The sequence below is a fragment of the Lathyrus oleraceus genome, chromosome 6 (assembly GCF_024323335.1).
Source record: "Lathyrus oleraceus cultivar Zhongwan6 chromosome 6, CAAS_Psat_ZW6_1.0, whole genome shotgun sequence".
Classification (NCBI taxonomy): domain Eukaryota; kingdom Viridiplantae; phylum Streptophyta; class Magnoliopsida; order Fabales; family Fabaceae; genus Lathyrus; species Lathyrus oleraceus.
Genome location: NC_066584.1, coordinates 418634241 through 418650540, shown reverse-complemented (window position 1 = coordinate 418650540; position 16300 = coordinate 418634241). Strand labels below are relative to the sequence as shown.

Sequence of the window (16300 nt, the reverse complement as noted above, 5' to 3'; positions counted from 1 at the left end):
ACTCCAATGCATCAAATTATGCACTCAATGGTTATTGTGCCACCATCTAACCCATATCCTTCCCCAGGTTCAATAATCAATAACCTTAGTCAAACAGCGTGACTACTAGGAGGATTAAATTATGCTCCCCAAGTGACGTCGATTTTGAATACGACATATCTTATGTCGATGAGGCAGCAAATGGACAAAAGTAACCACAAAATGGTTAACATGTTGACTGTCATACCCCGATTTTGATCCTGAAATTTTTCCATCAATCATTGGTTTGCATTCTTTTTTTCATTCACATTCATATCCTTCATTCATCTTCATATTTACTATTTCGTGTTTTTACGCTTTTTTTCACATTTTTCAAAATTTGCATTCATATTTTCTTCATGTCATATTGAGATTTTCTATTCATTCATGTTTAATGATTTCCCACGAAGTCATTCATTTAGAAAAAGCCTAAAAAGGGCTAGAGAATTGCTTGAGTTGGTTCCTGATAAGTTGGATACCACATGTTGGAATGCGATGATTGTTGATTATGCATGAAGGAAATTTGCTTACAAGAACTTCAGTTTGTGAATTTGTCTTCAAATCTTTTGAAAGGTGAACTACCTAGCTGTTTGAGACAAAAAAAAAAACAACAAAGGTTGTTTTGTGTGCTAGAAACCGTTCATCAAATGAGGAGAAACAAGATCAGCATAGTTACAATTTCTACGGCAGTGAAGCTCTAGCGGGGAATATTTCACCGTGTCAACCATAGAAACATAAAGGAACAACAAGCAAAGCAATACTTGTCTCATTAAGTATTGGAGTTGTGGGAGTATTGATTGGGTATTTGTTATCTTGGTTGTTTAATCAAGTTCATAAAAATGTTTCGAAAACACCTTCAATGTCTACTTCGGAGCATGTTATTATTAGACAAATACATAATGAATTTGAAGTGAAAACTACTGCAAGGTTTACAGTAGAGCATATCTTCAAAAGAATTCCAAATACCATTGATCATTTTACAACATAATAATCAAGAAAAAAATGAGACACCGCCAATTTCGTTGTGGCCTGCTTTACCAAATGCACAGAATTCTTCAGGCCAGATGATCTCACATTTTCCTGCTAGCATGCTTTCTCAAACTCAACATCTTGCTCCTGGTTCACCACTTCTGCCAATGGCATCTCCAGTGGCTATGTATGATGTTTCTCCTTTCCAGCACTCTACTGAGATGTCGGTGCAAGCCCGATGGCCACATGTTCCTAATGCACCACTTTCATCTATTCCACTATCAATGCCATTGCAACAACAAGAAAGTGTTCAAACTTCTCAGATAAGCCGTGACCCTGCCGGAAGAATAACCGTGACGGTAACCTCACAACACATACATGTGACGCATCATGCCGTCGATACCCTGCAACAAAGCCATAGTGAAATCACAGCGGCATCAACCAAGTCATGATCAAACATGGCACATACATTGTGAATTTGACAAAGTAATGCACCTGAATTTTGGTTTTCGCACTCACTTCGACATATGTTCCTGCAGTAAAACAAGATATGTTTAAAATGCTACCAACTGCACCAACATCGTAAGAGTTTGCTCTTGGAAACTACAGCCAATTCCTTTGTTCCCGGTCCACCATGTCACCTGGCCAAAACCTCATTCCTGCCAACAACAGCGAAAAGAAAACCATAACATCATCACTTATATTTTCTCTCAACTACCAATCAAAAACAGATAGCAAAGCAAAATCGAAAATAAAAGTTGAAGAGAGTGACCATGGAAGATTTCTATGATGTTAAGACATCAACCATTGGCCGCCGTTTAGTGAGCTTATTTGGAATATTTGACGGTCATGGCGGCTCTCGTGCTGCTGAGTATTTGAAGGATCACGTATTTGAAAATCTCACGAAGCATCCAAAGTTTTGACGGATACCAAATTGGCTAAGTGAAACATATCAGCAGACCGATGTTGAGTTCCTAGACTCAGTAAAAGATAATTTCCGGGAGCAACCCCTGCTGGCATGGCAATGATGCTACCTCCGGTTACCTGCCAAAGTCAAATGCAACAAAGCAGACAGTGTTATTAGCAGAAATCTGAGCAGGGAGCACCTTATAAGCATGAAAATTTGATTAGAGACAATCGAAATGCTATTCCTTAACTGCAAAGAGCCTTCCGTTTTGAACCAAAGTGTTACGTGGTTGTTAGAATACATTTCAAACAATACAAGTTACAGTGCAATTCAATCATAATTATGTCTCTTTGCAGACCACAGTACGAATCCAACAACAGCTGGTATGGAGTTCGCAACGCGCCAAGCCATTTTGCTTTGCTTTGAAGACTCGGAATCCACGACCTGCATAATAAAATCGGTTCCATGGTAAGTTTCATGACAGCAACAACCTGTAACGTCCTGCAGCAACAAATCTAAACCAGTACACAATTGAACCTATCGTCCATCAGACTGTTAAACCGGAGCCGGAACCGAAACCACTCTTGAGTCTTCAATAATTTTTCACTGCAGTAACAAAACCCAGGCAATCAGTAAAGCAGTAAAATTCCAAAGTTCCCAAATTGGAATTGGGACAAAAAGCGATTGGAAAAGCTAAAGTGCAGATTACCTTTCCGGAAGATAGCATCAAACAAGACAAAGCACTTCTGAGCATCCAAAAGCGCTTCTGAAAGCTTTCTCCTTTGAACACCAATTACACTTTCGAAACCCTAATGTGCAAGGATAAATAGAAAAAGCAGAGATCAGTAGAAGGGGACGAAAATTTTTTGAGAGCTAACGGCAGAAGCTTAGCAAAAAACCCTAAATTTCAAAACGAAATTTTTGAGAGGGAGGCGGACCAAACATCACAGAAAAACCCAAATCACCAAATCAAAGACAAACCTGAAAGCTCCACCATTGCTGTAGTCACCGCCGAAGGTGAGTTTTTTTGTTTCAGCCATTTGATTTCTTACACGATTGAGAAAGACATGGGCGATTGGAAGCGAGGTTGAGAGACCTTGCTGGGACGCGATGAGAGGTGAGGGATTGAGAGGGTTTGAGGCGCGAGAGTTTGAGACGCGGTGGTGATAGAGCGATTGAGTGGGGTTAGCGATTGAGAGAGACGGAGAGGACGAGAGAGAGTGAGATTGAGGGTAGCTGAGGACGAGGACTATGTGGTTACAGTGTTTTTCATTTTTCTCTTTTTGGGTTTCCTTTTGTTTATTCCTTTTTATTTATTTATTTTAGTAGACCAACTTTGAAACCATTTTTTTTTTACGTTTAAACTTCTTAGATATTCATTTAATAGTATTTTCATTTACTAGGATATTAATATAGCGTTTTAGTATTCCCAATCAATCAGCATCTAAAACCCAACAGCCATGCGGCTGGGTTTAATTAACAGTAGACCAATGGTTTTCTTCTATTTTAGTTTTTATTTTAATCCTTCTTTTTTAATTTATTTTAGTTTATATATTTAGGTTAGTGTTAAGATAACAGTTAGTTGTTAAATAGCCTAGTGGAGAGAGGGTAGTGCTGTAGTCTCAAGAGGGGTGGGTTCGATACTCGTAGATAGCATTTTTAGTATTTCATTTCTTTTTTAGCATTTCATTTTTTAGTATTTTATTATCTTTTAGCATTTTGTTTCTTTAAATAGTTTTTTTTTATGTCCATGTTTTTTTATTAAATACATCATGCATGCAAAACCATTTTCAAAAAAAAATCATACTTTTCTCGATTTAATATTGAGCCCATTTTCAAACCCGTGTAAGCCGATTGCTTTTTAAGCATCGCCATCAACCTCACATAGCTTACTCTTGGGCTTCCTTACAATGAGCCGGTTCTCTTGCACTTACACTCATGCATTATTTATTTGGGTCTGATTTAATTATTTCATGATTGTTCTAACCCCCATTTGACAAAATGTACCCCACTCCCCCAATGTGTTATAATTTTGTAGTTTTTATTTCTTTTATTGTTTGGTTGTTTAATTAGATACTAATATAAGAATAAAATCAACAAATTTCAAAAAAATACAAAAATAAAGACTCGATCCAACGTCGAGCATTTTCTCAATAAACAAACCAACTCATTTCTCTCTCCTATTCCATCCCATCTCAAAACTTCATCAAATGCTTGATTCAACGTCAAGCCATTTTTCTGATAAAAACTCAAAAAATATTAATTCATATTCAAGACTTTTCAATAAAGAGGGAAATGGAACGTGGTGTATACCGCGCACTCCTGAGGTTAGGATTCGAGATGTATATCTCGCCAATCCTAGCTCTCGCCATCATCCAAATTTATCCACTTTGCTCTATCAAATACTCATTCAAATCTTTCTCAAACGCCCATCAATACTTGATCTAGGTCAAGTCATTTTCACAACAAAAAACTCAAAATACCTAATTATTATTTAAACTTTTTTCAATAAAGGTGGAAATGGAACATGGTGTATACCATGCATTCCTGAGGTTAAGATTCGAGACGTATGCCTCGCCAATCTTAATTCTCGCCATCATCTAAAATCGTCAATGTGGTTTCGTCAAACCTTTTTCTCAATCAAATCTAAGATACTTAAATCTTATTTAAGACTCTTTCAATAAAGGTGGAAATGGAACATGGTGTATACCATGCACTCCTGAGGTTAAGATTCGAGACGTATGCCTCGCCAATCTTAACTCTCGCCATCGTCTAAAAATTGTTAATGCGGTTTCGTCAAACCCTTTCTCAATCAAATTCTAAAATACCTAATCTTTATTAAACATCTTTGCAAATAAGATGGAAATGGAACATGGTGTATACCATGCACTCCTGAGACTAGGATTCGAGATGTATATCTCGCCAATCCTAGCTCTCGCCATCATCCGAATTTATCCACTTTCTTTCAAACACTCATACAAATTTCTTTTAAACGTCCATCAATACTTGATCTAGGTCAAGTCATTTTCACAAACAAAACTCAAAACACCTAATTCTTATTTAAACACTTTTCTCAATAAAGGTGGAAATGGAACATGATGTATATCATGCACTCCTGAGGTTAAGATTCGAGACGTATGCCTCGCCAATCTTAACTCTCGCCATCATTTAAATTGTCAATGCGGTTTCTTCAAACCCTTTCTCAATCAAATTCCAAAATACTTAATTCCTAACTTAATACTTTTTCAATAAAGATGGAAGTGGAACATGGCGTATGCCGTGCACTCCTGAGACTAGGATACGAGATGTATATCTCGCTCATCCAAGTTCTCGCCATCACTCAAAATACATCCAACCAATCAAACTTTTTCTCGCCGCCGTGCGATTAATCAAAAACCTTTTTCATAAACGAAAGATATATTGTCTTAAGAGATACAAAACAATGTTTCGGCCACGATTGTTGAGTAGAGATAAGTGACGCTTTTCCGAATGTAGATTTATAAATCCGTTCGATGTGTGGTATGCGTCCACTCCTCATCTGTTTTGGGTAAAACGATGTTTTCGTCGATTAATACAATATAGCTTTCGCTAAAATCGACCAACAAACAAACATTTTTCTACCCAGAACTACGTAAGCCTTGATTTCTCTTTTGAGATACGTAGGAGCAGGATTTTTAAATCTTGTCAGGCCCACTAATAAAAAACTTAGGTTTAGTCCTTTGTTAAAAAATCCAAAAACATTTCTTCTTTCTTTTATTCTTTCTTTCCCACTTAAATAATTCGAAAAGCCTAACATTTAAACTAACACTAACGCACACAACTGACCTAATGGTTCCCGTTGAGTACAACGGACGTGAGGGGTGCTAATACCTTCCCCTTGCGTAATCGACTCCCGAACCCTGATATTGGTTGCGATGACCATATCTTATCCTTTCTTTTGTCTTGGGTTTTATCGATATTTCCCCTTTCCTTTTTAGGAATAAATAAAGTTCGGTGGCGACTCTGTTCAGTCCATCATTGCGAGCGTGCGATCGCGCTTCGCTTTGAAGTCGTATCCCCATTTTTTCGAGGTGCGACAGATGGCGACTCTGCTGGGGAATTCAGACATCCCTAAGCGAGTCAAGCCTAGTTAGGACGTTTGTGTGCCTTTGTTTGTTTAATTGTGTGGCTTTTCCTTATTTATTGTTTGTTATTATCTTTATTATTATATTGATATATCTGTTGTATATTGGTTCTATTGTGATTGTTGGTATATGGGTATTTGATTGCGAACCATGTGGGAAAGACTCTACACCCGAGTCTAGAGTGAAAAAAAAACACATAAGATAGGACGATGGTTGAGTAGTACGGACTCCCGAGGTGAATACTTCGTAAGGGTCGGTACGAGAACCTCACTTAGAGTAGATCCTTTTGCAAATATTATCGCCCGAGGTGTATACCTCGTAAGCGCCGATGTTTCAAAGGGGTCCATGACTCTAAGGACCTTTTAGAACATTAAACCTTTGGCCAACTAGAAATGATGGTTGCGTAGTATGGGTTCCCGAGGTGGATACCTCGTAAGGATCGATACGAGAACCTCGCTCAGAATAGATTCTCCAGATGGAGTTGATGACCGGAAAGTATTTTCCGTAAGCGTCAAACAGTCTTTCGAATCCATGACTCTGAGTACCCTGTCTAGAACCCAGTCGATGGTTGCGTAGTACGGACTCGCGAGGTGTATACTTCGTAAGAGTCGGTACGAGAACCTCACCCAGAATAGATTCCCTTGATGGAGTTGACGACCGGAAAGTATTTCCCGTAAGCGTCAAACATTCTTGTGAATCAATGACTCTGGGGATCCTTTGTAACAAAATCTTAGATCTTACCCGGTGAGAACCTATTCTTGGAAAACAATCAGATTTATCAGTACCTTGGACTTTTGAACCCATGTATTGAAGAAAAAACAAATGTGCATGGCTTGCATTGCATTCATTCGCATTCCATTGCATTTGCATCGCATCATAATGCATGTCATTCTCCAGACAAAATACCAAAAAAAAACTCATCCATCTTTTGTCCGCGAAGCAAAGTGATTCTCAACACGCGTTTAGAACAAAGAACCATGTCTCAGGAGATGATGGACGAGCTAAGAAATAGCCAAGAAGCACTGAAGGAGGAACTTAACCTTTTGAAGAGCCAAATGAGATGGGTCTTGGAAACCCTGCAAGTCTTGTTGAGAAAAGAGGGTCACCCAATATACGCTGCTGCAACAAAGAGAGCTACTACCCCGCATCCATCCGGTGTTACCTCAAGTCAAGGGAAATTCTATGTGGCAACTCCTCATTTACCAGTATATGGACCTCCCTCAAGGCGTCATCAGCAACATCCTCTGGCTATTCCTCCTCAAAGTCACCAAAGCCAGGTTCAGAATAAAAATCAGAATCAGAACAAGAGGAACAAGGATCACAATGACTCGATTCCGGTACCATATAGCAAGCTTTACCCGCTACTGATCCAGAATACTTTGGTAACCCCTCGAGCTCTCACACCTGTGTCACCATACCTGCCATGGTACAATCCAAATGCAACATGTGAATTCCATAAAGGGGCATTGGGACATGACCTAGATTCTTGTTGTGCGCTAAAATATTTGGTACGAGGACTGATTAACAAGAAGAGCTTAGTCTTTGAAGAAGATCACCCGAAGATCAAGTGTGAATACCATACTGGAACAATGGGGCACTCCATCGAGGAATGCGTGAGTTTTAAGCTCAAGCTGCAAAGATTGATTGACATAAGGTCACCAACACTCAAGGAGGAAGGCTCAGGTACATATACCTTGATTTCTGGACCAGATAATGAGAAAGGGAAAGGACCCTTGAGATCCCTCAAGGTTTTGTACCACAAGGAAGATGTCAGGGATGTGGCTAATGAGCTATCATTGTTTCCTGGTAAGAGCATTGAGATACCGCCTTGGATTTCCAATACCACGACCCATACCAATGAAAGAAAAGGAGAGGTGAGTAGTGAATCCAAGAGGGTTGCGTTCAACGATGAGACTGAAGGAAAAGAATTTGAAGGTCATCCTGCCAATGTCAAAAGACTTGTTGATCCCAACCTTCAAGTGGCTGAAGATGAGCAGTTAGCAATGCCCAAAGTGTTGTACCAGCAACCACCACCTTCTGGTCTTCATTGCCAACAATCCTGGTTTACCCCTCATCCAAATCAACAAGCCCAAGGCCCGAGGTATCACAATCAGCAAAGGCCTCAAGGTAACTTGGAAAGGAAAAATGATCCTCAACATCCGGTCTTCATGACATACAGCCAACTCCTACAACCTCTGATTCAAAACTCGTTGGTGGTTCCCAAGTCTCTTAAACCGGTTCCACAACCTTACCCACCCGGGTATAACCCAAATGAGAAATGTGGATATCATGCCGGATCCGAAGGGCACTCAACTGAAGACTGTGACGCTTTCAAAGCCAAAGTACAGCAGCTGATTGACAACAGGTACATAGCCTTTCAAGAAGGAAGCTTGGTGGTAAATGTTAACCCATCGATCGGATAAGTGCGAAGATCTCGAAGGGGTGTCCCCCTAAGTTCATGGATCAAGATTGAAGAAGTCATTCCCCAAAGCTGGCAATCATTTGGCTGTTTCAGCATTTCTTTTGTAGTTTCCTTGCATGTTGACTGTTATCTGCTTCTTAAGCATTGTTGTTTTCTTTGAATTGGTAGGATTAATGAAATGTTTATGCATCTTTTGAATTGATCCATTCGTATTCACTCGTTTTTCATTTATGTTAAAAAACAAAAATACTCCTCTCATTCACTTTTGTTTATCGAACTGTTGTGTTAACAAAGATTGGAGGGAGGATGATGAAAACAAAACACCTGAAATTGTTGTGGTATGCTTTTGAGTAAAACCTTGTCGATGATGTAAGGCATTGTCTCAAATCCCCAAACACTGGAGTGATAAGGAGTTAATCCCTAAACAACCACTTTGAGCCTAGAAGTTGGTGTTTATTTCGGATCTAAAACCCTTAATCTTAACCTGGGGCAGGGTAGTTGTGTTCAGATATTTTGATCATGTATTCGATCTTTCAAAAATCGTCCATATGAACACCCTCCAATTAGGTTCAACCACGTGTTATCCTTCGCACACATGTTGAAGTGTTGAAGAAGTTAAGAAAAGCTAAAATTAGTGTTGGTTGATCCTTATCCACCAATAATGTGGCAGTCAATACCTTTAAAAAATAAAAAATAAAAGTCCGCTAAGTCAAACACCACAAAAATGACTTAGGCAAAAGTCAGGGCATCCCGATGGACCGAAAGCTTCAAAGAAGCGGTCCAGGCACAATAAGGGACAAAGAAAAACAAAAAGAGGTCACCAAAACCCTCAACAAAACAAAAAAATAAGGTGACTGCCATTTCAAGAAAAATTCGTCTTGAATCCTCATCACACCTTCGAACCCTCTTGGAAGTCGAATGCGTGTATTGAATTAACTGAACGTAGGAACTGGAGATCATCAAGAAGAAGGGGTGGGTAAAAACAAATTTTGAGCCTTATATCCTTTTGTTTCAAGAAACCGCGAACCAGACCGCGTTACAACCCTTAAAAGACCTAATTGAGGCAGGGTTTATTTTGAAAGCATACTATAACAAGGTGGTGTTAACTTGACTCCAAACGATTTTTGTTAATCATTTGATGGCACCAACTTGCATACTGTGAATGACTTGATCACCGTTGTGTTCTTATCAATGACTCGTTCACTGTATTTCACCCATTTAAATCAATAAACTTTGATTTCAAATTTTTGCATAAACATTGCATTAAAATTACCATTTTTTGAATGCACAATCTTATTTGCAAGTCAACACTTAGCGTCAAAGAAATTCCAACAATATACAGTTGAAGAACTTGATGGAGTGAAAGAAGTCTAGTCAAGGGCAAATCACTTTGAGCATCAGTTAATTCGAGCTAGTCACCCTAAGGGTCATCTAGCCAAGAGTAATCTGCTTCAAGAATCAGACCGGGGCAAGCCACCTCAGAGCTCAGTAAGTCCAATCACTCCAAGGTTCAGCTAACCAAGAGTAATTTGCTTCAAGACTTAGACCGGAGCAAGCCACCTCAGAGCTCAGTAAGTCCAGTCACTCCATGGTTCAGTTAGCCAAGAGTAATTTGCTTCAAGACTTAGACTGGGGCAAACCACCTCAGAGCTCGGTAAGTCCAACTATCCAAAGGAAAATCAATCAAGAGTCTACCATTCCAGCATTTGGTTAGTCAAGACCATTACAAGTTTCAAACACTTGGGGCAAGCCATCTCGAGGTAGTCTCATGGCAAGTTGTTTCCAAACCCATTTTCAAGGTGAACATCTCCAAAGTCCCAACAAACTGGGGCAAGATGAGCCACAGAGGGGCAGAACCTCTTTCTTCGTGCTTTCAAACTGCTCAAACAAATTCTGTCATACGTCAACAACTATTGAGTTTAAGATGAGTGCCCGAAAATTATGCTAGCACGATTCATTAATCCTCCAAAAGGATCCATTGGCTAAGCTGTGGCTATCAAACTGGATAGAATCCTCCTTTGACAACATCTATCATAAAATATTTGGTTGAGTTCTCGGTGTTGAGGAATCATGAGCTTCCATAAAAAGCCTTTACCAACTCCCAGTCCACTCAGGTGTCAGCATTCTCATAGCATGATCATTCATATATCATGCATAAAAGAATTCAAATCATGCATAGCCAAAATGTACTTCGTGCTCATTTTGCATTGACCCAGGTCTTGTTGTTGATCCTATATCCTTTGACCTCTAATTCCAGTCTGTATTTGGTGCCCTTAAACCATCATTCGGTTTTTGCAGTCATTTTCAAATCCAACCCAGTTGGCACCTATTAGAAAATTTTCCATTAAGGTTCATTTTCTTTTTGGATTATCCGATGAATTTCCGGATTACTCCTTGGTTTATTGATGAATTTCCATAACTGGTCTGATGTATTTCCAGATGTTTCACCATCTATCTGAGGTGTTCTCTGATGTGTCTATATTCTGATGTATTTCCAGAATTTCCTTGATGTATTACCAGATGTGTCTGTATTCTGTTGTATTTCCGGAATATCACTTGTAATTCCGATGCATTTCCAGAATTTGTTTCTTTTACTCTCCGATGAATTCCCAGACATGTCACTTTTATTCTGACGAAGTTCCAGAACCCCTATGTCATTCCCTGGAATTGTTTCAAGACTCATTGGTGTCTCCTAAAGATCAGTTGTTACTAGAACTCATTTCAAAGTCCAATTGTTGTTGGCAAAATCCGTTAAAAGCTGGTTGTAGTCCATTGCTTACGGTCAGAGTCCAATTGTTGTTATTCCGGGGTCAGGCCATCCTTGAACCTGCTCTGAAGAGTTTTTCCATTCTTTGTTCAATCCTATTCAGGTCATGTACGAACCTGTCATTGAACCTTTTTATTCCGGGGTCCGGTCATGCTTGAACCTACTCTGAAGATTCTTTGTTCAATCCTATTCAGGTCATGTTTGAACCTGTCATTGAACCTTTTTATTCCGGGGTCCGGTCATGCTTGAACCTACTCTGAAGATTCTTTGTTCAATCCTATTCAGGTCATGTATGAACCTGTCATTGAACCTTTTTTATTCCGGGGTCCGGTCATGCTTGAACCTACTCTGAAGATTCTTTGTTCAATCCTATTCAGGTCATGTTTGAACCTGTCATTGAACCTTTTTATTCCGGGGTCCGGTCATGCTTGAACCTACTCTGAAGATTCTTTGTTCAATCCTATTCAGGTCATGTATGAACCTGTCATTGAACCTTTTTATTCCGGGGTCCGGTCATGCTTAAACCTACTCTGAAGATTCTTTGTTCAATCCTATTCAGGTCATGTTTGAACCTGTCATTGAACCTTTTTATTCCGGGGTCCGGTCATGCTTGAACCTACTCTGAAGATTCTTTGTTCAATCCTATTCAGGTCATGTATGAACCTGTCATTGAACCTTTTTATTCCGGGGTCCGGTCATGCTTGAACCTACTCTGAAGATTCTTTGTTCAATCCTATTCAGGTCATGTTTGAACCTGTCATTGAACCTTTTTATTCCGGGGTCCGGTTATACTTGAACCTGCTCTGAAGATTCTTTGTTCAGTACCATTCAGGTCATGTATGAACCTGTTATTGAGCTTTTATTCCGGGGTCCGGTCATACTTGAACCTGCTCTGAAGATTCTTTGTTCAATCCTATTCAGGTTATGTATGAACCTGTTGTTGAACCCTTATTCCGGTGTCAGGTCATACATGAACCTGTTCTGAAGAGTTTTCTCCTTGATTATTCCCCAGCGTTGTCAGGTCATGTATGAACCTGTTGTAGCATCTTTTCCTTTATTCGGGTTTAGTAAGTCATGTGTGAACTTACCACCGAAATCCCTTGTATTCTAAGTGTCGTTTATCAGATCTCACTTTGAATACTCCCCAGTGTGTGTCTGAGTCTCCAGCAGGACTGTTTCCCCAGCAAGTTGTTTCTTACCATTTGTCTGTCTCCCTGTGGATCATCAGTATTCCCCACAGTTTGGTCTGTCTAGTAGCGTCTCCTGTTAAGGGTCCACCATATCCCTAACAGATAAAAATTACAAAAAAAGAATCATGCATCCATGCATATCATGGCATATCATATCATATCACATCATGTCATAGGGATTCAGGATCAAAATCCGGGTCTTCTTAGTATTTAAGCATCTCCCACTATGATCATATGAAGAGTGTCCTGCTTCATATTCTCAAGTTGAAGATACTTAAATAGGGGCAACTGTCATACCCCGATTTTGATCCTGAAATTTTTCCATCAATCATTGGTTTGCATTCTTTTTTTCATTCACATTCATATCCTTCATTCATCTTCATATTTACTATTTCGTGTTTTTACGCTTTTTTTCACATTTTTCAAAATTTGCATTCATATTTTCTTCATGTCATATTGAGATTTTCTATTCATTCATGTTTAATGATTTCCCACGAAGTCATTCATTTAGAAAAAGCCTAAAAAGGGCTAGAGAATTGCTTGAGTTGGTTCCTGATAAGTTGGATACCACATGTTGGAATGCGATGATTGTTGATTATGCATGAAGGAAATTTGCTTACAAGAACTTCAGTTTGTGAATTTGTCTTCAAATCTTTTGAAAGGTGAACTACCTAGCTGTTTGAGACAAAAAAAAAAAAAAACAAAGGTTGTTTTGTGTGCTAGAAACCGTTCATCAAATGAGGAGAAACAAGATCAGCATAGTTACAATTTCTACGGCAGTGAAGCTCTAGCGGGGAATATTTCACCGTGTCAACCATAGAAACATAAAGGAACAACAAGCAAAGCAATACTTGTCTCATTAAGTATTGGAGTTGTGGGAGTATTGATTGGGTATTTGTTATCTTGGTTGTTTAATCAAGTTCATAAAAATGTTTCGAAAACACCTTCAATGTCTACTTCGGAGCATGTTATTATTAGACAAATACATAATGAATTTGAAGTGAAAACTACTGCAAGGTTTACAGTAGAGCATATCTTCAAAAGAATTCCAAATACCATTGATCATTTTACAACATAATAATCAAGAAAAAAAATGAGACACCGCCAATTTCGTTGTGGCCTGCTTTACCAAATGCACAGAATTCTTCAGGCCAGATGATCTCACATTTTCCTGCTAGCATGCTTTCTCAAACTCAACATCTTGCTCCTGGTTCACCACTTCTGCCAATGGCATCTCCAGTGGCTATGTATGATGTTTCTCCTTTCCAGCACTCTACTGAGATGTCGGTGCAAGCCCGATGGCCACATGTTCCTAATGCACCACTTTCATCTATTCCACTATCAATGCCATTGCAACAACAAGAAAGTGTTCAAACTTCTCAGATAAGCCGTGACCCTGCCGGAAGAATAACCGTGACGGTAACCTCACAACACATACATGTGACGCATCATGCCGTCGATACCCTGCAACAAAGCCATAGTGAAATCACAGCGGCATCAACCAAGTCATGATCAAACATGGCACATACATTGTGAATTTGACAAAGTAATGCACCTGAATTTTGGTTTTCGCACTCACTTCGACATATGTTCCTGCAGTAAAACAAGATATGTTTAAAATGCTACCAACTGCACCAACATCGTAAGAGTTTGCTCTTGGAAACTACAGCCAATTCCTTTGTTCCCGGTCCACCATGTCACCTGGCCAAAACCTCATTCCTGCCAACAACAGCGAAAAGAAAACCATAACATCATCACTTTATATTTTCTCTCAACTACCAATCAAAAACAGATAGCAAAGCAAAATCGAAAATAAAAGTTGAAGAGAGTGACCATGGAAGATTTCTATGATGTTAAGACATCAACCATTGGCCGCCGTTTAGTGAGCTTATTTGGAATATTTGACGGTCATGGCGGCTCTCGTGCTGCTGAGTATTTGAAGGATCACGTATTTGAAAATCTCACGAAGCATCCAAAGTTTTGACGGATACCAAATTGGCTAAGTGAAACATATCAGCAGACCGATGTTGAGTTCCTAGACTCAGTAAAAGATAATTTCCGGGAGCAACCCCTGCTGGCATGGCAATGATGCTACCTCCGGTTACCTGCCAAAGTCAAATGCAACAAAGCAGACAGTGTTATTAGCAGAAATCTGAGCAGGGAGCACCTTATAAGCATGAAAATTTGATTAGAGACAATCGAAATGCTATTCCTTAACTGCAAAGAGCCTTCCGTTTTGAACCAAAGTGTTACGTGGTTGTTAGAATACATTTCAAACAATACAAGTTACAGTGCAATTCAATCATAATTATGTCTCTTTGCAGACCACAGTACGAATCCAACAACAGCTGGTATGGAGTTCGCAACGCGCCAAGCCATTTTGCTTTGCTTTGAAGACTCGGAATCCACGACCTGCATAATAAAATCGGTTCCATGGTAAGTTTCATGACAGCAACAACCTGTAACGTCCTGCAGCAACAAATCTAAACCAGTACACAATTGAACCTATCGTCCATCAGACTGTTAAACCGGAGCCGGAACCGAAACCACTCTTGAGTCTTCAATAATTTTTCACTGCAGTAACAAAACCCAGGCAATCAGTAAAGCAGTAAAATTCCAAAGTTCCCAAATTGGAATTGGGACAAAAAGCGATTGGAAAAGCTAAAGTGCAGATTACCTTTCCGGAAGATAGCATCAAACAAGACAAAGCACTTCTGAGCATCCAAAAGCGCTTCTGAAAGCTTTCTCCTTTGAACACCAATTACACTTTCGAAACCCTAATGTGCAAGGATAAATAGAAAAAGCAGAGATCAGTAGAAGGGGACGAAAAATTTTTGAGAGCTAACGGCAGAAGCTTAGCAAAAAACCCTAAATTTCAAAACGAAATTTTTGAGAGGGAGGCGGACCAAACATCACAGAAAAACCCAAATCACCAAATCAAAGACAAACCTGAAAGCTCCACCATTGCTGTAGTCACCGCCGAAGGTGAGTTTTTTTGTTTCAGCCATTTGATTTCTTACACGATTGAGAAAGACATGGGCGATTGGAAGCGAGGTTGAGAGACCTTGCTGGGACGCGATGAGAGGTGAGGGATTGAGAGGGTTTGAGGCGCGAGAGTTTGAGACGCGGTGGTGATAGAGCGATTGAGTGGGGTTAGCGATTGAGAGAGACGGAGAGGACGAGAGAGAGTGAGATTGAGGGTAGCTGAGGACGAGGACTATGTGGTTACAGTGTTTTTCATTTTTCTCTTTTTGGGTTTCCTTTTGTTTATTCCTTTTTATTTATTTATTTTAGTAGACCAACTTTGAAACCATTTTTTTTTTACGTTTAAACTTCTTAGATATTCATTTAATAGTATTTTCATTTACTAGGATATTAATATAGCGTTTTAGTATTCCCAATCAATCAGCATCTAAAACCCAACAGCCATGCGGCTGGGTTTAATTAACAGTAGACCAATGGTTTTCTTCTATTTTAGTTTTTATTTTAATCCTTCTTTTTTAATTTATTTTAGTTTATATATTTAGGTTAGTGTTAAGATAACAGTTAGTTGTTAAATAGCCTAGTGGAGAGAGGGTAGTGCTGTAGTCTCAAGAGGGGTGGGTTCGATACTCGTAGATAGCATTTTTAGTATTTCATTTCTTTTTTAGCATTTCATTTTTTAGTATTTTATTATCTTTTAGCATTTTGTTTCTTTAAATAGTTTTTTTTTATGTCCATGTTTTTTTATTAAATACATCATGCATGCAAAACCATTTTCAAAAAAAAATCATACTTTTCTCGATTTAATATTGAGCCCATTTTCAAACCCGTGTAAGCCGATTGCTTTTTAAGCATCGCCATCAACCTCACATAGCTTACTCTTGGGCTTCCTTACAATGAGCCGGTTCTCTTGCACTTACA

General features: G+C 39.2%; 1 long non-coding RNA gene across 4 annotated transcripts; it reads right to left on the bottom strand.

The window, feature by feature from the left end:
* Window positions 1-1970: 1970 nt before the first annotated feature.
* On the bottom strand, window positions 1971-15169 carry LOC127097190 (uncharacterized). Of its 4 annotated transcripts, none has more exons than XR_007792946.1 (4): window positions 15075-15169; window positions 2432-2500; window positions 2145-2338; window positions 1971-2031 (listed from the first exon to the last, which is right to left on the bottom strand). It is a non-coding gene; the product is annotated as an uncharacterized LOC127097190 (long non-coding RNA). The 4 variants fall into 4 exon arrangements; XR_007792944.1 differs by lacking the exon at window positions 15075-15169 and adding an exon at window positions 2604-2698; XR_007792945.1 differs by having other exon boundaries at window positions 2145-2500.
* Window positions 15170-16300: the final 1131 nt, after the last annotated feature.